We start from the raw sequence: 26,102 nt of genomic DNA, 5'->3' as shown, positions 1-26,102 counted from the left end.
GCAGGGGGATGGGAACCAGAATGATAGAGCGGAGGAAGGGGAAAACAGAAATAAATCTAAGATAGTGAGCAGTAAAGATGTCAGGAAAGACAGGCAGGTGATGGGGCAAATTTGTAACCATTGGGATGAGTTGCAGTGAAATCAAAGCAAAAAGTATCAAATACTAGTCTTAAGGTGTTGTACTTGAATGCACACAGCATAAGGAATAAGGTGGATGATCTTGTTGTACAGCTACAGATTGGCAGGTATGATATTGTGGCCATCATTGAGACCTGGCTAAAGGATGCATGTCTCTGGGAGCTGAACGTCCAAGGATACACGGTGTATCGGAAGGATAGGAAGGTAGGCAGAGGGGGAGGCATGGCTTTATTGGTAAGAAATTATATTAAATCATTAGAAAGAGGTGATATAGGATTGGAAGGTGCAGAATCTTTATGGGTTGAGCTAAGTAGTAGCAGGGGTAAAAGGACCCTGGTGGCAGTTACTTATAGGCCTCCAAACAGCTGCAGGGATGTGGACTACAAATTACAACTGGCTTGTCAGAAGGGCAGTGTTATGATAATTGTGGGGGATTTTAACATGCGAGTAGATTGGGAAAATCAGGTCGGCACTGGATCTCAAGAGAGAGAATTTGTAGAATGTCTGCAAGATGGCTTTTTAGAACAGCTTGTTGTTGAGCCCACTAGGGGATCGGCTGTACTGGATTGGGTATTGTGTAATGAACCGGAGGTGATTAGAGAGATTGAGGTGAAGGAACCCTTAGTAGGCAGTGATCATAACATGATGAGTTCACTGTGAAATTAGAAAAAGAGAAGCCGAAATCTGATGTGTCAGTATTTCAGTGGAGTAAAGAAAATTACAATGGCATGAGAGAGGAACTGGCCAAAGTTGACTGGAAAGGGACACTGGCGGGAAAGACAGCAGAGCAGCAGTGGCTGGAGTTTATGTGAGAAATGAGGAATGTGCAAGGCAGGTATATTCCAAAAAAGAAGAAATTTTCGAGTGGAAAAAGGATGCAACCATGGTTGACAGGAGAAGTCAAAGCCAAAGTTAAAGCAAAGGAGAGGGCATACAAGGAAGCAAAAATCAGTGGGAAGACAGAGGATTGGGAAGTTTTTAAAAACCTTACTAAAGGAAACCAAGAAGGTCATTAAGAGAGAAAAGATTAACTATGAAAGGAAGCTAGCAAATAATATCAAAGAGGATACTAAAAGCCTTTTCAAGTATATAAAGAGTAAAAGACAGGTGAGAGTAGATATAGGACCGATAGAAAATGATGCTGGAGAAATTGTAATAGGAGATAAGGAGATGGCAGAGGAACTGAATGAGTACTTTGCATCAGTCTTCACTGAGGAAGACATCAGCAATATACCGGACAGTCAAGGGTGGCAGGGAAGAGAAGTGTGTGCAGTCACAATTATGACAGAGAAAGTACTCAGGAAGCTGAATAGGCTAAAGGTAGATAAAACTCCTGGACCAGATGGAATGCACCCTCGTGTTCTGAAGGAAGTAGCTGTGGAGATTGCAGAGGCATTAGCGATGATCTTTCAAAAGTCGATAGATTCTGGCATGGTTCCAGAAGACTGGAAGACTGCAAATGTCACTTCGCTATTTAAGAAGGGGGCAAGGAAGCAAAAAGGAAATTATAGACCTGTTAGCTTGACATTGGTGGTTGGGAAGTTGTTGGAGTCAATTGTCAAGGATGAGGTTACAGAGTACCCGGAGGCATATGACAAGATAGGCAGAACTCAGCATGGATTCCTTAAAGGAAAATCCTGCCTGACAAACCTATTACAATTTTTTGAAGAAATTACCAGTAGGCTAGACAAGGGAGATGCAGTGGATGTTGTATATTTGGATTTTCAGAAGGCCTTTGACAAGGTGCCACACATGAGGCTACTTAACAAGATAAGAGCCCATGGAATTATGGGAAAGGTACATACGTGGATAGAGCGTTGGCTGATTGGCAGGAAACAGAGAGTGGGAATATAGGGATCCTATTCTGGTTGGCTGCCGGTTACCAGTGGTGTTCCACAGGGATCAGTGTTGGGGCCGCTTCTTTTTACATTGTACATCAACGATTTGGATTATGGAATAGATGGCTTTGTGGCTAAGTTTACTGACGATACAAAGATAGGTGGAGGGGCCGGTAGTGCTGAGGAAACGGAGAGTCTGCAGAGAGACTTGGATAGATTGGAAGAATGGGCAGAGAAGTGGCAAATGAAGTACAATGTTGGATGGTTATGCACTTTGGCAGAAAAAATAAATGGGCAGACTATTATTTAAATGGGGAAAGAATTCAAAGTTCTGAGATGCAACAGGACTTGGGAGTCCTCGTACAGGATACCCTTAAAGTTAACCTCCAGGTTGAGTCAGTAGTGAAGAAGGCAAATGCAATGTTGGCATTCATTTCTAGAGGAGTAGAGTATAGGAGCAGGGATGTGATGTTGAGGCTCTATAAGGCGCTGGTGAGACCTCACTTGGAGTACTGTGGGCAGTTTTGGTCTCCTTATTTAAGAAAGGATGTGCTGACGTTGGAGAGGGTACAGAGAAGATTCACTAGAATGATTCCGGGAACGAGAGGGTTAACATATGGGGAACGAGACGGTTAACATATGAGGAACGTTTGTCCGCTCTTGGACTGTATTCCTTGGAGTTTAGAAGAATGAGGGGAGACCTCATAGAAACATTTCGAATGTTAAAAGGCATGGACAGAGTGGATGTGGCAAAGTTGTTTCCCATGATGGGGGAGTCTGGTACGAGAGGGCATGACTTCAGGATTGAAGGGCGCCCTTTCAGAACAGAAATGCGAAGAAATTTTTTTAGTCAGAGGGTGGTGAATCTATGGAATTTGCTGCCACGGGCAGCAGTGGAGGCCAAGTCATTGGGTGTATTTAAGGCAGAGATTGATAGGTATCTGAGTAGCCAGGGCATCAAAGGTTATGGTGAGAAGGTGGGGGAGTGGGACTAAATAGGAGAATCGATCAGCTCATGATAAAATGGCGGAGCAGACTTGATGGGCCGAATGGTCTACTTCTGCTCCTTTGTCGTATGGTCTTATGGTTTGTTCTCTTCACAACTCCGGTCTGTTCTTCCATCTCCACCTACCATTCCCTTTCTCATAGCACTTTTGCATGTAACCAGAAGAGATCTAACACCTATCCCTTTATCTATTCCCTTCTTACCATTCAAGGACCCCAATCAATCCTTTCAGGTGAAGCAATGATTCACTTGAATAGCTTCCGCTCCAATGGACTCCTCTACAGGAGAAAAAGTAAATGCAGACTGGGCCATGCTCTTTTTTCACTGCTGCCATCAGATAGAAGGTATAAATGCCTCAGGACTTGCACCATTAGGTTCAAGAACAGTTACAACCCCTCAACCATCAGGCTCTTGACACTCATTCTATTTTCTGGTGTTCCCACAACCAATGGTCTCACTTTAAGGACTCTTTATCTTGTTATTTCATGTTATCATTATTTATTGCTATTTACTTATATTTGCATTTACACAGTCTGTTATTCACTGATCCCATTTACAGCTATTTTTCTATAGATTTGCTAAGCATGCTCACAGAAAAAAGAATCTCAGGGTTGTATGTGATGACATGTATGTACTCTAAGAATAAATTTTACTTTGAACTGCAATGCAAAACACCCTAATACGGTTATAACAAGGCCCAACGTGAGGAATATCAGAATCAGGTTTAATATCACCAACATATGTCGTGAAATTTGTTAACTTTGCAGCAGCATTACAATAAGTAAACAAAAAATTAATTACAGTAAATATATATGCATATTAAACAGCTAAGTTAAGTAGTGCAAAAAAACAAATTTTAAAATAAGTAGTGAGGTAGTGTTCATGGATTCAATGTCCATTTAGAAATCAGATGGCAGAGGGAAGAAGCTGTTCCTGAATCACTGAGAGTGTACCTTTAGGCTTCTGTACCTTCTTCTTGATGGAAACAATGACGGTAACCTCACCTTCTGTCTACATACATTGTCAAATTTAATATCAACTCCAGAAAGATGCAATTTCTGGAAACTCATTTTCTGTGCTTCAATCACAATTGGCTAGTTTTGCTTTGCCAAACTTCTAAAGGTGAGCAGTGGAGAGTATATTGACTGATTGCTTCATGGCTTGGTATGGAAACACCAATACCCTTGAACTGAAAAGCCTACAAAAATAGTGGATACAGACTTCCACTGAACACATTTATGAGAGGGGCTGTCACAGGAAAGCAAGATCCATCATCAAAGACACCCACTATTCAAGCCATACTCTATCACTGCTGCAATCAGCAAGCTGGTACATAAGCCTCAAGTCCCACACGCCAAGTCCAGGAACAATTATTACCCCTCAACCTTGCTCTCGAACCAAAGGGGATAACTTCACTCACCTCAACACTGTACAGATTCTGCAACTTATGGACTCACTTTTAAGAACTCCACAACTCAAGTTCTTGATATTTATTGCTTAGTCAGTCCGGATTGGGAGCAGCATCTCCAACACCATCACACTGAGCACGGGGGCCCCCCAGGGCTGTGTGCTCAGTCCACTGCTGTTCACTCTGCCGACCCACGACTGTGCTGCAACACACAGCTCGAACCACATCATCAAGTTCGCTGATGACACGACCGTGGAGAGTCTTATAAGCAAGAATGATGAGTCAGCATACAGAGAGGAGGTGCAGAGCCAACAACCTGTCTCTGAATGTGAACAAAACAAAAGAGATGGTTGTTGACTTCAGGAGGACACGGAACGGCCACTCTCTGCTGAATATCGACGACTCCTCCGTAGAGATCGTTAAGAGCACCAAGTTTCTTGGTGTTCACCTGGCAGACAATTTCACCTGGTCCCTTAACACCAGCTCCATAGCAAAGAAAGCCCAGCAGTGTCTCTACTTTCTGCAAAGGCTGAGGAAAGTCCATCTCCCACCCTCCATCTTCACCACATTCTACAGAGGTTGTATTGAGAGCATCCTGAGCAGCTGCATCACTGCCTGGTTCGGAAATTGCACCATCTCGGATCGCAAGACCCTGCAGCAGATAGTGAGGTCAGCTGAGAAGATCATCAGGGTCTCTCTTCCCACCATTATAGACATTTACACCACACGCTGCATCCGTAAAGCAAACAGCATTATGAAGGACCCCACGCACCCCTCATACAAACTCTTCTCCCTCCTGCCATCTGGCAAAAGGCACAGAAGTATTCGGGCTCTCACGACCAGACTATGTAACAGTTTCTTCCCCACAAGCCATCAGACTCCTTAATACCCAGAGTATAGACTGACATCTACATCATTTATCATTTATTCATCATTCATCATTTATTATTATATTGTAATCTGTCCTCTACTGTGCCTATTGTCTTGTTTATTATTTATTGTACTGCCCTGCACTGTTTTGTGCACTTTATGTAGTCCTGTGTAGGTCTGTAGTCATGTAGTTTTTGTGTTGTCTTACATAGTCTAGTGTAGCCTTGTGTTGTCTCACTTAGCCTAGTATAGTTTTGTGTTGTTTCATGTAGCACCATGGTCCTGGAGGAACATTGTTTTGTTTTTACTGTGTATCGTACCAGCAGTTTATGGTCAAAATGACAATAAAAAGCGACTTGACTTGACTTATTTATTTATCCTTTTTTTTTGTATTTGCAGTTTGTTGTCTTTTGCACACTGGTTGTTTGTCCGCCTTTGCTGTGTGCAAATTTTTACTGATTTTTATTATGTTTCTTTGTATTTACTGTGAATGTCTACAAGAAAAATAAATCTCAGGGTAGCATATGGTGACATATATGTACTTTGATAATAAGTTTACTCTGAACTTCCACTTAGGTACAATCTTCAATCAAATACAAAATGCCAAGTATTTTATAGGCACATGATCCCATATTTGATTGTGAGAGGATATTGAATTGAATTGAATTGACTTTATTTCTTACATCCTTCACATACATGAGGAGTAAAAATCTTTATGTTATGTCTCCATCTAAATGTGCAATGTGCAATCATAGTAATTTATAATAATTTATAATAAATAGAACAGTCAATGTAATATAGAAATGCACTCAAATCAGCATGAGTTAATCAGTCTGATGGTCTGGTGGAAGAAGCTGTTCTGGAGCCTGTTGGTCCTGGCTTTTATGCTGCGGTACCATTTCCCAGATGGTAGCAGCTGGAATAGATTGTGGTTGAGGTGACTCGGGTCCCCAATGATCCTTCAGGCCCTTTTTACATACCTGTCTTTGTAAATGTCCTGAATCATGGGAAGTTCACATCTACAGGTGCACTGGGCTGTCCACACCATTCTTTGCAGAGTCCTGTGATTAAGGGAGGTACAGTTCCCATATCAGGCAGTGATGCAGCCAGTCAGGATACTCTCAATTGTGCCCCTGTAGAAAGTTCTTAGAACCTGGGGGCCCATACCAAACTTCCTCAACTGTCTGAGGTGAAAGAGGCGCTGTTGTGCCTTTTTCACCACACAGCCAGTATGTACAGACCACATGAGATCCTTGGTGATGAGTATGCTGAGGAACTTAAAGCTGTTTACCCTCTCAACCCCTGTCCCTCTCCTTCTCTCTATTTTGATTCCCCATTCTGGTTACCCTCTCATCCCTTCTCTTTCCTCAGGTGCTCATAACCTTTCTCTGGCTCCTCTCCTCCTTCCTTTCTTCCATGGGCCACTGTTCTTTCCTATTAGATTCCTTCTTCTTCCTCCATCACCTTCCAGCACACCACACAGCTGGTGTGTACAGACCACATGAGGTCCTCGGTGATGTGGATGCTGAGGAACTTGAAGCTGTTTACCCTCTCAACCCCAGATCCATTGATGTCAATAGGGGTTAGCCCGTCTCCATTCCTCCTGTAATCCACAACCAGCTCCTTTGTTTTTGTGACATTGAGGGGAGGTTGTTTTTTTGACACCACTGTATCAGAGAGATGACTTCTTCCCTTTTGGCCACCTTGTTATTGTTTGAGATGAGGCCAATCAATGTCCTGTTGTCGGCAAATTTAATTAGCAGATTGGAGCTGTGGGTGGTGATATAGTCCTGGGTATACAGGGAGTAAAGGAAGGGACTCAGTACACAGCCCTAAGGGGCTTTTGTATTGAGAGTCAGAGGGTTAGAGGTGAGGGAGCCCACTCCTACAACCTGCTGGCGATCTGACAGGAAGTCCAGGATCCAGCAGCACAAGGCAGGGTCAAGGCCGAGGTCTCTGAGCTTCTTGTCGAGCCTGGAGGGAATTATGGCGTTGAATGCTGAACTGTAGTCCAAGAACAGCATTCTCACATAAATATCCTTCTTCTCCAGGTGTGTAAGGACGGTATGTAGAGTCAATGGCTATTGTGTCGTCTGTCAATCGGTTGTGTTGGTAGGCGAGTTGTAGGGGGTCCAGTGTGGGTGGTAGCAAGCTGCAGATGTAGTCCTTGACCAGACTCTCAAAGCATTTGCTTATTATTGAGGTGAGTGTGTCAGGATGCCAGTCGTTTAGGCACATTACCTTGGTCTTTTTTGGTACAGGGACGATGGTGAACAATTTGAAGCAGGAGGGCACTCTACACTGGGAGAGGGAGAGATTAAAAATGTCTGTAAACACACCTGCCAGTCATGCTGCGCACATCCTGAGTACTCGCCCTAGGATGCCGTCCGGTCCCGCAGCCTTGCAACTGTCCACTCGTTGGAAACCTCAGCCTCGGAGATGACCAGGTTGCAGGTTGTAGCGGTGGCTTTCCTCAGAGACTCAGAGTTAGCGACATCGAACTGAGCGTAAAAGTAATTGAGCTCATCTGGGAGAGAGGCCGCAATGTTGGCTGCACTGCTACGTTTGGCTTTGAATTCTGTGATGGTATGCAACACCTCACCCCAAGTCACGTTGTGAATCTTGACTCAATGTTGTCCTTGTATTGTTGTTTCACAACCTTGATAGCTTTGCGCAGATCATAGCTGCTTTTTTGAGCTCCAGCTGATTGCCGGCAATGTAAGCTCTATGTCGCGTGGAAAGTGCTGCTCATGCGGAACTAGTGATCTAGGGTTTCTGGTTCAGGAAGACCCTGACAGACTTCTGGGGGACAACATTGTTGATGCACTTCCGGATGAAGCACATGATTCCATCCATGAACTCAGAGACACCCACATAATGGAAGACATTCCAGTCGACGCCATCGAAGCAGTCCTGCAGCATGGAGGTCGATTGGTCGGACTAACAGTAGACAATTTTAAAAGTGGCCGCCTCTTGTTTCAGCTTGTTGGAGATAAGGGCAAATGAACAAAACTCGAGAGCAGGGTTCTAAAGAGCAATTCAAAAGAGGAGAGAAGCAGAGAGATTTAGAAAAAGATTTCCACAGGTTGGAGTCTTAGTAGCTGGAGGTGGAATGCTGAACTGATTAACTTTAGAGATAATCAAGAGACCACAACTGGAATATGTGCATTTAAAACAGTGATCACAGAGAAATACAGCATGGAAATGATCCTTTTGGTCTAAGTTGCCGATGCTTACCTAAATTGGTGTTATTTGCCAGAGTCTGGCCCATATCCCTCCAAACTTTCCCCACCATGTACTTGTCCAAATCTTTTAAATGTTGCTATTGTACCCACTTCAACCACTTTCTCTGGTACTGTAGCTCATTCTATATGTGCACCACCCTCACTATTTCCCCAGGGAAAAAGACAATGTGCTTTCATCTTATGCTTATAAGTAGCTGTACTTTGTTTTACTGAATATAAAAATGAAAGGCATTGATCGTGTGGATATTCAGAAGCTTCTTCCCAGGGCTGAAATGGCTAGCACGAGAGGGCACAGTTTTAAGGTGCTTGGAAGCAGGTACAGAGGGGATGTCAGGGGTAAGCTTTTTACACAGAGAGTGGTGAGTGCGTGGACTGGGCTGCTGGTGATGGTGGAGGAGGCGGATACGATAGGGTCTTTTAAGAGACTCCTGGATAGGTACATGGAACTTAGAAAAATAGAAGACTATGGGTAACCTTGGGTAATTTCTAAAGAAAGTACATGTTCGGCACAGCATTGTGGGCCTAAGTGCTGTAGATTTTTTTATATTTCTATGTTTCTAAAAATATATATAGTATGTGACTTTATAAATCAAATAACTTTTAAGTTTCAGAGTAGGGTGATAAGCTGGAGAAAATACAGGGAGTATCTGTAACAGGGTGGAGGCCAAAAGCAATAGAATGACACAGACATTAGAAATGCAGGCCAAGAGAAGACAGCAAAGGTTTGTCAACCTCAGTTGACATCTCTGGAGATGTAAACAGCAGGAAATGAATGAAAACATTAGGAGAGGAAATTTAAAAAAAAATGCAAGAACTGCAAAATACAAAGTTTTAAATATTACAGATGCTAGAAATAAAAAAAGAACACTATGAACATGTAGCAAATAGAACAGCAAATGCAGAGATAAACACGGACTTGGCATTACAGACGGATAATTCATTTGACCTGGTCATTTCAATGATCTTTTCTCCTCTTCGCAGATGCTCAGTAACCCTTTCTATCCAATGGCTACTAAATGAAAATCCCTCTTTCAATACCAAGACTTTGTTTTACTTTTTTATAGTCCTGATCAAAAAGCTACGTTCCTGTGCAAATGGATCCTCAATTTTCTCACCAGAAGACCACAACCTGTGCGGATTGGGAATAATATCTCTACCCCACCGACAATTAACACTGGGATACCTCAGGGATGTGTGCTTAGCCCACTGCTTTACTCTCTCTACACCCATGACTGTGTGCCTAGGCATAGCTCAAATGCCATCTATAATTTTGCTGATGATACAACCATTGTTGGCAGTATTTCAGATGATGACTAGAAGGCGTACAGAAGTGAGATATACCAGCTAGTTGAGTGGTGTTGCAACCACAACCTTGCACTCAACATCAGTAAGATCAAAGAGCTCATTGCAGACTTCAAAGAGTAAGATGAGGGAACACACACCAGTCCTCATCAAGTGATCAGAAGTGGCGGGAATGAGCAATTTCAAATACCTGGGTGTCAGTATCTCTGAGGATCTAATCAGGTCCCAACATATTGATCAGCTATAAAGAATGCAAGACAGTGGCTATATTTTATCATGAGTTAGAGGAGATTTTGTTTGTCACCTAAAACTCATGGAGAGCATTCTAACTGGCTGTATTACCATCTGGTATGGGATTGAGGGGGGTGCTACTGCACAGGATTAAAGTGAGCTGCAGAGAGTTGTAAAATTAGTCAACCCCATAGCTTCCATAGTATTCAAGACATCTTCAAGGAGTGGTGTCTCAGAAAAGCAGCTTCCATCATCAAGGACCCCTACCACCCAGGACATGCTTTCTTCTCATTGCTACCATCAGGAAGGAGGAACAGAAGCCTGAAAGCACCCACTCAGCAATTTAGGAACAGCTTCTTCCCCTCTGTCATCCAACTTCTAAATGGAAGTTGAACCCATGAATACCACCTCACTACATTTTTTTAAATTTCTGTTTTTGCACTACTTATCTTAATTTAACTATTTAATATACAAATATATACTTGCTATAATTCAGTTTTTTTCTCTATATTATCATGTATTGCATTGTACTGCTGCCGCAAAGTTAGCAAATTTCACGACATATGTCAGTAATTCTGATTCTCATTCAAACTCAAAAATGTGTATTTCGCTGCACAGATGTCACAGGTTGGTCAGAGGTGTTGTGAGTTTAACAGCAAGCCAAGGGCCAGTTTATCTTTGTGCAGTTTTGAACTAGATTATTTTACTGCTCCAGCACTTTAAGTTTCTGAGCATCAACATCTCAGAGGATCTATCCTGAGCCCAACACTTTAATGCAATCACAAAGAAGGCATGCCAGTGGTTGTACCTTGTTAGGAGTTTGAGGAGTTTTGATATGTTGCCATAGACCCTTAAATTTTTACAGATGTGTAGTGGAGAGCCTAGTATGGAGACACCAATGCATTGGATAGCAAGGGGCTCCATCATGAGCACAACTTTCCCTACCAGTGAGGACATCTCAAAGAGGTGGAGCCTCAAGAAAGTGGCATCCGTCATTAAGGACCCTCACCATCAGGAGACATGCCTCTTCTCATTGCTACCATCAGGAGCTTGAACACCCACACTCAATGATTCAGCAACATCTTCCCTGTGGTCATCAGATTTCTGAATGGTCCATAAACACTACTTCACTGCACTACTTATCTTGTAATTTATAACAATTTTATGTCTTTACACTGTACTGCTGCTGCAAAACAAATTTCACGTCAAGTAAGATAGTAATAATAAACCTTTTTCTGATTTCTCTGTTAGGAGCCAGTATGGATGAATAGCCTCCTTCTATGCCATAATGATGTTATTAAATCCTCAAAGACCTCTTGTAATCTTTGATGCTTTGAAGAGATTATGCACTTTAAGACTGTAAGAGATTTATAGAAAATAGGAAAGAGCAAGGTTAAGCAAATTTATAAGAAATTAACAGCTTAAAATTGAACCAGAACCAATATAGATTAGCAAACACATGTACAATAGGTTTCTGAATTAAAAAACAGGCAAGTTTTGAATATCCTTGTTAACCAAGTGGAACAAGGGCCCATAGAAAAAAATTGAAGTTCAATACAATACAAACTGCAACCCAAACAATGCAGTACTAGGACTTCATCAGTTCCTGCTATGGGCAATTAAACCATCTCTTCACCCACCTAATCATTCACCCATCCTAATAAAGTAGAACTCATTCTAACAGAAGTATAAATTGTACTTTCATTAATTATGGAAGTTTACCTTCATTACTACTCTCCACGTACAACTTTGTTGTTGGAATTCAGTTATTTTTAATTCTGCCTTGGACATGTACAGAAAAAAATCATAATATCAGAGAGCCCAATTTCAATGTCAGTGATCAAAATTGTATGCTTTTCTGTCCAATGACAAAAAAATCTCCACATCAGATGCAGAGCAAAAATCATATCCCAGGTGCGTTAACAACAGCTTGCCTGGTCAGATTAGCTGCCATTAAAAAGCCTTCAGCAGCTTTCCAGTGATCAGTTGGTATACTGGACAATGCAATAGCAGTTGTAACTTAATCCTGGTAAGTGCAAAACAGTGCATTTTGGGAGATAAAACAAGGATAGAACATACATCATATAAAATAACACCCTAGGAAATATTGAGAGCAGATGGACCTTGGTGCACATCCTTAGACACTCCCCACCCTCCACACCAACAAAGTTAAGGTAGAAAAGGCCTTCATTAACTGGAGCATAAAATAGAGATGCATGTAGGTCATGATACAACCTCATACAACTTTGGTAAGACAACAGCTGGAATATCGTGGGATCTGATAGAGGTCTATAAAATTATGATAGACATAGGGTAAACAGTAGGAAACATTTGTCCATAATAGAAAAATCTAAAACCACAACTTTAAGCTGAAGAATGAGAGGGCTGGTGAGAATCTTGGAAAAAAGGATTTTACCCAAAGATTGGGTACAATCTGGAATTCAATGAGAAGTAGAGGCAGCTACTGTCACAAAATTTATGTGGACGAGCACTTAAATCACCAAAACATAGAAGGCTACACACCAAATGCTAGTAGCTAGTAAATGGGATTAGTATAGATGGGTATTTGACAGCTGACGTGGGCATGGTGACTGAAGGGCTTGTTGCTGTGACATACAACTGTGATTCTCAAACAAGAATCTTTATCATCCACTTCCCTTGATCTCCACTCTATCACAGATATGCCCTTTGCTCTCTGTCTCCCTTCTCTCAAAGTTTAAATATGCCTTTTTAAATTTTCCCACTTCTTAAAAGTCACAAGCCTGAAATATTTAAGTCATCTCTCCACAGATCTGATGGCTACTTCTGGCATCAGCTTGAATTCTCCTTTCAAAATAATACTTTGTTATTTAGTGGCAGTGCAAAACAAAATTGCATGGTCTAGATATCATTCTTCAACACCAATAGTGTCCTAACTATAATGTTCAAATATGTAGATGAAAATAGATCTGCGTTTACAACCTGTACAATTTATTTTTCACCCTCATACCTACCACGCAATTTTAGGATTTGATTGAAAAAAAATAACAGATTAATTAATATTTCTTTTACTTGTTTACACTTTTTTTTAGCTTGGTATAATTGTGCATTTTTGTGCTGAGAAGCAGGAACTCCCACGTAGTAATTTCTGAATTGCTACCTGTGCCAAGCGCCAGTGTGGATAGACACAGAATGATTTGGCAGATAAATGCGTGGCTGAGAAGCTGGTGCAGAGAGCAGGGCTTCAGGTTCTTGGATCATTGGGATCTCTCCTGGGGGAGGTATGACCTGTTCAAAAGTGACAAGTTGCACCTGAACCCAAGGGGGACCAATATTCTTGTGGGCAGGTTTGTTAGAGCTGTTGGGGAGGGTTTAAACTAACTTGGCAGGGGGGTGGGAACCACAGTGAAGCGACTCAGGATAGGACGGATGGTAAAAAAGTAAAGACAGTCTGCAGTCAGACCGTCAGGGAGGGCAGGCAGGTGATGGGACTTAGCTGCAGCCAATAGGCTGAGTATCAAATCATTAGCATGGCCAGACTCGTTCAAGCTGACAGGAAGGTGACAGTAACTCAAATAACTACATGTTACAACTGTGGTGTGCAGAAGAGCATCTCTGAATGCACAACACATCGAACCTTGAAGTGAATGGGCTACAGCAGCAGAAGACCACAAAGATCCATTCAGTGGCCACTTTATTTAGTACAGGAGGTACCTAATGAAGTGACTACTGAGGTATTTCCTACAAGGAGGAACATTCAAGGGCCAAAGAGAGGCTCAACACATACAGTTCAAGTATATTTCTCCAAAATAGGCAAGTCTATACAACTTAATCTACAAAAAAAATCCACTTGTTCTTCATTTTTGGCTGATTTTTTTTTCTTTTATGCTGAGAAAGTAAACTTCAAAATATAAAAAAAACTGAACACTATTTGCTTGTTAAGATAATTACCAAAACTAAACATATTAATGTAAACATGGCAAAGGTTACTGAAAATTATTCTTACTGTGATAAGTGTATCAGGAATCAAAATCAAGCACAAATACGCCATCAATCTTTACAAGTGATCAGCAGGTGGCATCTGCTGCTGCTACGAAAGCCTCTTATGTGGTCTTCAATCAAATTACAGTTTGGTCCCAAAGGATTAATCCACGTCTTTGTCATTTGTTTTACCCTGCAGAGAGAAAGATAAGGAATTAAGTGTCAATTACAATCCGGAGCTATTGTTCTCTTAAAATACTCATATAAAATTACTCATTGAAGCCAAGAACACTGACCACTGATTAACTCCAATGCTTTGAGGATTCAATTACAGTACTCAGGTTGGACAGCTGACTACATCAGGAGAGCTAGTCACTCGCATAATAACTTTTAGCTGTTACAAGATCTTTCCCACCACAATGAAAAAGTTAAAAATAAATACTGATGCAGATCAAAGACTTATAACCAGAAGGTTTCACATCAGACCATCTTTCTAAGTGTATGCATGGTATAGAACCTTTCTTGTCACTCTCTAAGGGAATCATGTCTGGAGATTCAAGGCAGAAATGCAGATACTGCAAGGAACCATTGTTTGGTGAGGGAGAGGAAGAAGCAAGAGAACTGGGGGAGCTCAGCCAGACCAGAAATGGGACAAGGAGAGAGGAAGAGAAAGAAAAGTCAATAATAAAAGCATTATTGACAAGAGTAGAAAAGAACAATGGAACTACAAGCAGAGGAGTTCTGAAAAATTAACAGGTGAGGTGAATGCAGGGTATTGAGGAAAAAACAAAAAAAAGACATTTCATGTCCATTAAGGGGTGGAAGAAAGAATGGATTCAGGTCATGCAGGCATGTTACTCCTCTCATTTCACTCTCATTGGGTATACAATGACATTGTCATGCATTCACTGGACCACACAATGATGCCAACCATCCCGATACTATCACCCTCAGAATCAGATGCAACAATGTCACAGTTAATCTATTAGCAATGAAGACAGAGCATCTCACTGAACTATATAAACAACACTCTGGATATGCAAAATTAATCCTCAAAAGAAAAATGAAAGGACTGCAGCAACCTGAAGGACTGTCCGGCTGAGGCCAAGGGAAGACAGTAGAAGTTTATAAAAATGAGAGGCATGGAAGGGTAGACAGTCAGAATCTTTCTCCCAGGGTAGAAATGTCAAGTATTAGAGGACATACATTTAAGGTGAGAAGGGAAAGTTTAAAGTAGATGTGCAGGAATTTTTTTTTATTAAACACACAGTGGCAGGTGCCTAGAATAGGTATTGGTGAAAGCGGATACAATAACAGTAATTTTGAGACTGTTCGACAGAGACATGAATATGCAGAGAATAAAGGGAAATGGATCATCTACAGGCAGAGGAGTTTTAGTTTAATTCAGCTGATACTACGTTGAAGTGCTGTACTATTCTATGTTCTACGTATGCATAACTTTCTGCAGAGTCTATTCAGTGGATCATATTTTAAGGCAATCCAGTTGCTGGTTTCCTCTAGCATGGAAAACTTACAAAATTGAGAAAGAAGGTAGTCAGTATGATTATGCTCCAAGTATAATGCTAGGTTTACAACTACTGGTTTAAATTAGCATCTTTCAGTCTGACCACTTGGTGAATCCAAAAGTATGAAAAAAAAACTCCTTTGCTACTCCAGAGAGAACAAGCTAGCATCTCGTGGAGTTCACACTACACCTTGATACCTGGGCCTTCAAAATTTACCATCCACCACCTCTGACAAATCCAGAATTATGCAAGCACCAAATAGTTTAAATTAGTGATCACCAACCTTTTTAAGTCCAAGATCCCCTACCTCGACCTTAATGAAAGGCAAGATCTACCTACTAAATCGTTTAGAGAAAAAGCAGCTCAGATTGTACTTCCAATTTGAGGCCTTTTATTTGGGCTAACTGTATTTGAATTACACAAAATACTTTTGTCAAACTCTCAAATTAATTCAAACAAGAAAACACTGTAACTAGCATATCAAACAGGCCATAGCTGTCTTTCGCTAAGAATATTACAATACTTCACACCTTTAATTCTAAGTTTTATTATTTAATTTTATTTCAACACAAAAAAAAAATAAAAATTGACTGTTGCACTCAGTGTGATGACTGGGGCTGAGTACTTTCTGCTAGCTCCCTGAAGTTTGGCTCATAACTACAGCCAGCCAGTCTGAGACAGTCTGCGAGGTGTCTGTCAGTGAGACAGCTCTTGTACTTAGATTTAATAACTTTCATCTGTGAAAATGCAATTTCACATAGGTAAGTTGACCCAAACTAGGCAATGACTTTTAATGCTATAAAACCAATGCACATTACTGGGGCCCCATCAATAGTAATTGCCACCAGTTTATGAATGGGGATGTCATTTTCAGGGACATATTTTTAAAACTCATTGTAAATATCCTCACCTCTTGTTCTCTCCTTTAATTGCAAAAGAGTGAGGAAGTCCTCCTTTGTTGTAAAATCCTGAAAAGCCATTCTGACAAATACAAGCTGAGCTGTTTGCATTACATCCAGAGATTCATCGGACTGTAGTAAAAAATATTCACAGTGATAAGTCGATTCACATCCTCTGACATTGACTCTACCCTCCTTGTCACTGTTGCAGGGCCAAGCAGTATATTATGTATTGCGGTTGTGATATCGTTTTTGTTTTTAAAGTCATTAAAAACAGTCTCTGTGGTTATGGCCATTGCTTCCTTGAATAAATCACCAACTGTAAAAGGCTTACAACAGGAATTCTGCAGATGCTGGAAATTCAAGCAACACACATCAAAGTTGCTGGTGAACGCAGCAGGCCAGGCAGCATTTCTAGGAAGAGGTACAGTCGACGTTTCAGGCCGAGACCCTTCGTCAGGACTAACTGAAGGAAGAGTGAGTAAGGGATTTGAAAGTTGGAGGGGGAGGGGGAGATCCAAAATGATAGGAGAAGACAGGAGGGGGAGGGATGGAGCCAAGAGCTGGACAGGTGATTGGCAAAAGGGATACGAGAGGATCATGGGACAGGAGGTCTGGGAAGAAAGACAAAGGGGGGGGACCCAGAGGATGGGCAAGGGGTATATTCAGAGAGACAGAGGGAGAAAAAGGAGAGTGAGAGAAAGAATGTGTGTATAAAAATAAATAACAGATGGGGTACGAGGGGGAGGTGGGGCATTAGTGGAAGTTAGAGAAGTCGATGTTCATGCCATCAGGTTGGAGGCTACCCAGACGGAATATAAGGTGTTGTTCCTCCAACCTGAGTGTGGCTTCATCTTTACAGTAGAGGAGGCCGTGGATAGACATGTCAGAATGGGAATGGGATGTGGAATTAAAATGTGTGGCCACTGGGAGATCCTGCTTTCTCTGGCGGACAGAGCGTAGGTGTTCAGCAAAGCGGTCTCCCAGTCTGCGTCGGGTCTCGCCAATATATAAAAGGCCACATCGGGAGCACCGGACGCTCTTGTGTTTAGCCAAAAGGTGACTTACATGAAATGATGCTTCAATAGCAGCCTTATTTTGAGCAGCATGCTTTGTGAAAAACAATTGCTGGGCCTTCAACCCTGATTTCAGCTCCTCAACTTTCCAAGCACGAATTGCGCTCTTTGGCGGGGGTTAAGGTTAAAGTCTGTCCCGAGCCTTGTGGCCCATCAGGCCGGTGCTTATGCCGGTTTCTGTGGCGATTGCCAATTACGTCGCCTCTGATCTGGGCCGACATTTACGTGCCGTGCGGAACCTAATTAATTAGCTTGTTTATTTCGGCTTTTTTTCTTAAAGATATGCTGGGTGCGTCCAGGCTACCGCTGCACCCCTGCATGCTTCGCAGCCCGGTATCGGTCCACGGCCCAAAGGTTGGGGACACTGCCGTATATTGATATTTGCGACAGTCTGTACTCTCATCTAATTTAATTGGTCACTTTGATGCAGCACACGCTACGCTGAAAACGCGGTGCATGGCGGGGGAGCTACACACATGTGCACTGGGCAGAAAGAACGGAACTAAAACCCGGAAACAATCGCTCTTTATAAACAGCGTTCAATAGCAAAAGTATTGCTAAATTACCATTATCCTAATTAGTATTACTTATTTTTATGATGCTCACATTACAACCGTATTTGTGTATTTATTTTTGATTTTTTTCAGGATCTACTGGGAAAGTCTCAAAGTTCGACTGGTCGATCACGATCAACGGGTTGGCGACCCCTAGTTTAAATGATAGCAATCTTTCAAGATATCACAAAGCACTTCAAATGAAGGTGATCATAATCTCATGCTCAAATCAGTTGTCATCTGCATCCTTCAAGAGGGTTGCAGTTAAAGGAAAGGGTGTCTGAGCAATTTGGCACCTCCAGAAGGGCACATTCTGTCATGCCATGTTGTTACTTGTACAAAATATCAGACACATTCATTCGAAGAAACTATTACTAACAGAGCAGTATTATTATTGAGCGCACCCCAGAGTAACTGAGAAGAGGGGAAGCTGGTGGGAAATTAAGGAACAATATCTCTCCCTTCAGAGATGACACAATCAGGAGCTCTTAGCTAAGTTCAAAATGTAGATCCCTAGGTTTTAAATGTTAAATGACTGGAGTACTGTGGAATATTTTCAATTTATTCATTAATTACATTCTTACTATTATTCAGTCAGAAATGAGAAAGCTTGCTATTGAGTGCACAAAATGTTCTCACCCATTAACTACTGCAGATAATGAGGCAATTCACATAAAACCGCAACATGATTTTGTCAACATTTCAGCCTTGAGATTTGTAACACATTCAAAAGCACAGGACAAGTGCCAGCGAATGATCAGCTCCAACAGAAGGTCTAAGTACCTTCTTTTGACATGCAACCACAAATATTCCATCAACCTTCAGGTCAGAGCCTTACAAGAAGTGGCTTGCCAACTTCTCAGACTTTCCAATCATTACATAGCACAACTAAGCGTGGTGGAATACTTTTCAACTTGCCAGATGAATTCTACTCCAACAAAACTAAACTCAGTTTGAGTCAAAGCAGTCCACCGGCCATCCACAAGCTTATGCATTTTTTTCAGTACTACCACACCACAGCTACAGAGTACACTGTTTACAGCTACTGATCAAGGGTTCTTCATAGCACTTTCCAATTTTCTATCGTGAAGGACAAAAGGGGCTCATACGTAGGAACACCATTACACTGCATCCCAATTTGGAAATGATTTGCCAGCAATTTATTAACACTGGTTCAAAATTCTGGAACACTTGCTTCATGGATGTGTTGGACTAAAGGGCCCGTTTCTGTGCTGTATGATCCCATCCTCTCTATCTGTCCATAATCCACTCTCTGCATATTCATGTGCCTATCTAAGCGCCTCTTAAACACCTCTATTATATCTGCCTCTACAATCACCCCTGGCAGCACATTCAAGGCAACCACCACTCTGTGTAAATGCCTGCACGTTCCCTTTGAACTTTCTCCCTCTCACCTTAAATGCATGCCACTGGTATAAGTCATTTTGATCCTAGGAAAAATATGCCTCTCATAATTCTATAAACTTTTCTCTGGTCTCCTCCCAGCCTCGCCACCATTCCAAAGAAAATAACCATTGCATATCCTACCTCTCCTTATAGTACATGCCCTCTAATCCAAGTAAAGCTTCACTGTTTCCCCTCCATACGGTCTTATGGTCAAAGCCTCCATACCCTTGTTATAATGAGGCAACCAAAACTGAATGCAATACATCAGATGCAACATAATCAGAGATGATAAAGGAATCAAGTGATATAGAGATAGTGTAGAAAAAGAGTAAAACATCAGCTAGGGTCTTAATGAATGGCAGGGCCGGCTCAAAGACCAAAATGGCCTCCCCTGCTTCTACTTCTTATATTCTAGGCCCAAGTTGGCAACATAAGCCCGGGTAAGCATTCCTGGTCATCATATAGAATACGGCTTAAAATGTGTTACATGTTTTATGGTATTTCAACTGGTCTGAAGATTTTCAATCTTGCTCCCTGTTGACAAAACAACAAAATTGAAGTCCTGTATAAAGTAATTCAAGACACTTATGCTTTTTTTAAGATACAAGAACTCCCAGCTGTTGGGAATCCTAGTACTTGAAGTGGCAGAAGGTCAGTAACTCTATCCATTTCTTCAACTCATTGTGCTCATTTAAATGTATGAAGCAATTGTATTTAAATATTTAAAATTAAGATTAAGTTTATAGTTAATGTTTAACTGGTTTTATTTTCTAATATTAAGACATTGTTCAATGTTTCTTCACATCAAAGGCAAATTATTTTGACAGTTTTGACAGCTGGTAAGCCTATGGAAATGTATAGTCAGCTGCCAAAGCATTTGTGGGCACATCTCTTGCATTTTTAATGGCAAGGCTATGTGCTCATAAGGCCATGCCAATCAAAATTTGCTTCAGAAACCAAGCTGTCACTGAAGCCAAGAGCAGATAGAAGAATAACAATGACAGGCTCCTCACCACTTATAGGCATTCCAGACTGCATCATTCCATATACAAATGTCATGTAGGAGTTTTTTACCCAGTCCCCAACCCATTCAATTCCAACATAAAAAAATAAAAAATGCTGGAAACACTCACCAGGCAGCATCTGTCAAAAGAGAAAATGAATTAACAATTATGATGAGAGCTGTGGGGAGAAGCCAGTGTTAGGGTAAAAGGAAGACATCTTGAAAGTCTCATCATGATAACAGATCCAGCTGAGACAAAACCCTAGAAGAGTGGAAAGGAATCCTTACAGGAAGTGGGGGTTGGGGGGTTAGAATGAAGCATAATTAAGACAGCACGGAGGTTTGTGGACGTGAAATGGTATTTTACATCAAATCAGAGATGGAAGCAGAAATCCAGAAAAGGAAGGCAAGAACCAGTGATGGAACATGCAGAAATGAAAATGAGGTGGAAATTGACAACAAAAATAACTGTAGGTTTAAATTCTGGACAATATTAAGAGTTGAGGCATTGGTTCTGAAGATAATATTGTGCAGAAGGTACTTCAGAAGTTAAGTAAAGGAGCGAGAGACCTTGTGACCTTTCTTTATACTGCAAACTACTTGAAGTTGACCAGATAAGGGGGTTTTCTCTTGATTTGAGCAGTCTGTAAAACAAGGATAGTCTTGATTTCTGTTGCCATGACATCTCAGGTTCACAAAGAAACTACAGAAGTACAGAACGTCCTATATGATAGATTACTGAAAATCTACAAACAGGTAACTGGTACGGAAAAACCAGTGCCCAGGAACAGAAAAGACTACAGAAAGTGGATGCAGCCCAGTCTATTCACAAACAAAAGAAAATCTGCAGATGCTGGAAATCCGAGCAACGCACACAAAATGCTGGAGGAACTCAGCAGGCCAGGCAACATCTAGGAAAAGAGTACAGCCAATGTTTTGGGTTCCTAGATACTGCCTGGCCTGCTAAGTTCCTCCAGCATTTTGTGTGTGTTGCAGCTCAGTCCCTCACAGAGAAAGCCCTCTACACCACTGAGTGCATGTACATGGAGCACTACTGCAAGAAAATAGCATCCATCATCAAAGACCACCATCCAAACCATGACCTCTTCTTTTGTTACCATTTGGCAGAAGGTACAGGAGCTTTAGGTCCCACATCAGCAGGTTCAGGAACAGTTACACCCTAAAAACATCAGGTTCCTGAAATGGCATGATAACTGAACGGATTCTATGACCTACACACTCACTTTCAAGGAATCTTTACAACTCATGTTCACAGTATTATTTTTATTTCCAGTTTGTCTTCTTTTGCACGATAGCTATTTGCCAGTCTTTGTCTATGTATAGTTTTTCATAAATTCTACTGTATTTCTTTTCTTCTTGTAAATGTCTACAAGAAAATTAATCTCAAGGTAGCATATGGTAATGTATACTGTAAGCATTTTCATAGAAAGTTTACATTGAACTTTGATTATACATGATTAATTGCTGATTTGATTTCAACAGATGAAATACTAGAAAAATGATGAAATGCCGAAGGAAAGTGACAGAAAGTACGGTAGATCGTTCTTTTTCACAGCTTCACCCGACAGTCCTTTCACTTCTTAACATTTGCCAGAACAACATTCAGGTACAGTCAAGTTATATATGGAATAGCTTTTTATCAAAGGATGTTGTGAACAGCCTGAGGAAGACAAGAACTTTAAAAGAGTATCAACAACATTAACAATCACAGATAACCTAACTAGTACAGTGATTCCAAAGGTGAAGTCATTTAGCAGTTGGGAAGCCTTAAATTCATGCCCTATTCTTTCTATTATCATAGAACATAGAATAGTACAGCACAGTACAGGCCCTTCAGCCCACAATGTTGTGCCGACCCTCAAACCCTGCCTCCCGTATAAGCCCCCACCTTAGATTCCTCCATATACCTGTCTAGTAGTCTCTTAAACTTCACTAGTGTATCTGCCTCCACCACTGACTCAGGCAGTGCATTCCACGCACCAACCGCTCTCTGAGTAAAAAACCTTCCTCTAATATCCCCCTTGAACTTCCCACCCCTTACCTTAAAGCCATGTCCTCTTGTACTGAGCAGTGGTGCCCTGGGGAAGAGGCGCTGGCTATCCACTCTATCCATTCCTCTTATTAGCTTGTACACCTCTATCATGTCTCCTCTCATCCTCCTTCTCTCCAAAGAGTAAAGCCCTAGCTCCCTTAATCTCTGATCATAATGCATACTTTCTAAACCAGGCAGCATCCTGGTAAATCTCCTCTGTACCCTTTCCAATGCTTCCACATCCTTCCTATAGTGAGGTGACCAGAACTGGACACACTACTCCAAGTGTGGCCTAACCAGAGTTTTATAGAGCTGCATCATTACATCGCGACTCTTAAACTCTATCCCTTGACTTATGAAAGCTAACACCCCATAAGCTTTCTTAACTACCCTATCCACCTGTGAGGCAACTTTCAGGGATCTGTGGACATGTACCCCGAGATCCCTCTGCTCCTCCACACTACCAAGTATCCTGCCATTTACTTTGTACTCTGCCTCGGAGTTTGTCCTTCCAAAGTGTATCCATGAGTTATCCATGAGTGGCAAAGCTAATGCTTTGTTCCACTGTCGCTAATCTAATCATAACCACAGACTATCATGGAACAGCTTCACTTCCTGTTGCTGGAGTCTCTATGGCTCCATCCTTGCCCGTCCAATTTCTCACTTACTTTCTGTCCTTTCCTCCAAGAGAACCACAACCTTGTCGCAGGGTTTGGAGGCTTGCGTGCCTCAGTGAGCCAGAGAGCTATGTTGGCTGGAGTCAAGGCCTTATGCTTTTTATGTAGGGTTACCCATGCTAAACAGTTCAAGGTGTAGAGGCCAGATTAAGAGTGGTCCACTACTCCTCCAGGTTTGGTGGTTCAGCTCAGGACTAACAACTCCGATGGTCAAACAAAATTATTATGGAAACAGCAATGGAGAATCCTTCTACATCTGTGTGCGACAGTATGGACAGACAGATATGGTGGACCTTCAATGCTGCCCTAAACACCAGTGGCGCAATGGGCAGTGAGTAAGTAAATAAGTCTCCGTCCTTCGATGACATCATCCAAAACATGAGATTAGGTCATTCATGTATGTTGATTGCAACTTACTACTCCAGTTTGTCTGACCCATTGCTGAAATCTGCCATGGATTGACTGTAAAATGGAAATTTTCTAAAACTACTCCAAATAAATGGTAAAAAGAAAGCTATATGCCGTTCAACCATAAATTCTGCTCTAAATCAGTACTGCTTATGTTTCCCCTGGGTCACCTGGCCACTGTCACTTGCTGTTTACTTACAACCAGACAAACCATAGCTGCCACTAAACCTTAGCAAAACCATACTTAGGTAGCTTTAAACCAACATTGACTGAAAAAAAGAGACAAAAATACATATTGAATTGGACAATCAAATCAGGGGTGCATAAAGCAGGACCTTTTCATCAGGACAGCGATCGAGATGTTAAAGGCAGAGCTTTGCAGCAGTTTCTATGAGTTGAAGAGCGACCAACCAGCAAGAAGAATTCATTAGAAGGAGCCAATAAAAGTAACTCAAGTACAAGCAGAGCAGACATTATTGTGAGTGTGCCAGTCTTCAGAGTGGCTTTGTCTCATCAGGCTTGGGTGAGGTTAAGTATCTTGTAAGTTATTCTCTCTGTTCTTATTTGTTCATTCTTCATCTGTTAGGGCACAGTAGTTCAGTGAGAATGGCTCCTGGGGCAGTGTTTTGCACTCTGCGTGGGACGTGGGAAGTCTGGGAGATCATGAACATACACTCAGTGGCCATTTTATTAGGTACAGGGGATACCTAATAAAGTGGCCACAGAGTGCAAGTAATTACAACTGAAAATATGGAGGAGCAACATCTCACATTCCTTCTGGATAGCCTCTAACCTGATGGTATGAATATTGATTTCCCCAACTTCTGGTAATTTTTCCCCCTCCTCTTCCCTCTACTTACCTCTTCTCTTCTCCTCACCTTCCTATCAGCTCCCCCAGTGCCCATCCCCTTTTCCCATGGTCCACTTTCTTCTATCAGATTCTTTCGTTTTCAGCCCTTTACCTTTTCCACCTATCAACTACCAGCTTCTCACTTCGTCTCTCTCTCCCCCTAGCCCTCCTAACTTTGCCCTCACCTGTCTTCACCTATCATTTTCTAGTTTATACTCCTTCCCCTCTCCTCCTTCTTATTCTGGCATCTTCCCCCTTCCTTTTCAGTCCTAATGAAGGGTCTCAGCCTGAGACATCAGCAGTTTATTCATTTCCATAGATGCTGCCTGACCTGCTGAGTTCCCACAGAATTTTGTGTGTGTTGCTCAAGATTGCCAGCATCTGCAGAACCTCTTGTGTTTATGACTCAATGATAAGATTCAACCTAAGGGATGAGACTCAATACTCCCTATGCTTTTTCCTCCATTGTTTCCAAGATTATTCCCAGATGAAAGAGAAATGATGACGCATTTCATTGGTCTCTTTCCATATATATAGCCTTCTTTGCACACATACGGTGATATAGGATCCTTTGAGTCATAACATGCATGACAAAGACATCTACTGTATATTCCTCACTGAGTGCTATTAAATTCAGGTCATTCAGAAATTCCAATGGTGACCTAAACATCCGTGTGTCTACGTAAACGATTAGAAATACTAATTTTTCAAGAAAAAAATTATTTTTCCAACAATGCTAATAAATAAATTTATGAAACATGGATCTTTATGGGGAAAAATAAGACGGCAATCTCTTCACAATAACATGTCTCTCCATAGCACTTAACATTTTAAGTGAACAGGCATCTGGCAAAGTAAGGTGCTGGTAGTCCAAAAATCTCCTTGGCCCAAAAGTGCCAGCTTCCAATTTTCAATACAAGGGTCATAACAACTTAGAGTTCACTCTAGGGTATGTTGATTATACTACTAAGTTATTGCTCAGCAAAGAATAGAAATGAAGGATCAAATATCTTTTGCCAAAATCTAACATTTGGTTTTTCCTTCTCGGTATCAAGGCAGCAATCACAGAGGACCAACTGATAAATGTGAATGGGAAAGGAGAAGTTACAGTCCATGAGCAACTATGAGCTCTAGAAGGAACTGCGGTTACATACACAAATTCAAGAATTGTGGAGAAAATTACAGAAGGTAACAAAAGGTAGTGATTTTTGAATTGTTTCCATAAGACCAAAAGATTTAGGAGCAGAAGTAGACCATTCGGCCATCAAGTCTGCTCTGCCATTCAATCATGGGTTGAATCACTTCAGCCAGTCATCCCCACTCCCCTTCTTTCACCCCATAACCTTTGATGCCCTGGCTAATCAAGAACCTAGTCATCTCTGCCTTAAATACACCCAATGACTTGGCCTCCACAGTCGCTTGTAACAATTTCCAGTGTCACCTGCTGCATGGTGGATTAGCAAAACAAGAAAAACAACAGAAGAATTCAGGTGGTCAGTCAGTATCAATGGAGACAGAAGGTGCAAGTCAATGCCTTGAGTCAAGACCCTACAACAAGACTGAAGATTGATGGTAATTAATTAGATAGAATGGCAAAGAGGGCTTTATGCATGCTTGTCTTCACTAGTCAGGGGATTGAGTATAGAAGTTG

The 26,102-nt window shown here is 41.5% G+C and overlaps 1 protein-coding gene across 5 annotated transcripts in view; it reads right to left on the bottom strand.

Moving 5' to 3' along the window:
- LOC134340122 (protein TANC2-like) overlaps positions 1-26,102 on the bottom strand; it is an 828,834-nt gene that overhangs the window by 687,629 nt on the left and 115,103 nt on the right. For all 5 annotated transcript variants that reach the window (XM_063036995.1, XM_063036994.1, XM_063036997.1 and 2 more), the window contains one exon: positions 14,024-14,191. The gene's annotated coding sequence lies outside the window, so the exon portion shown is untranslated. The remainder of the gene's footprint in view (positions 1-14,023; positions 14,192-26,102) is intronic.

This window comes from Mobula hypostoma, chromosome X1, assembly GCF_963921235.1.
Source record: "Mobula hypostoma chromosome X1, sMobHyp1.1, whole genome shotgun sequence".
Classification (NCBI taxonomy): domain Eukaryota; kingdom Metazoa; phylum Chordata; class Chondrichthyes; order Myliobatiformes; family Myliobatidae; genus Mobula; species Mobula hypostoma.
Note: the sequence above shows the minus strand (reverse complement) of the source record. Positions and strands in the feature narration are given on the sequence as shown.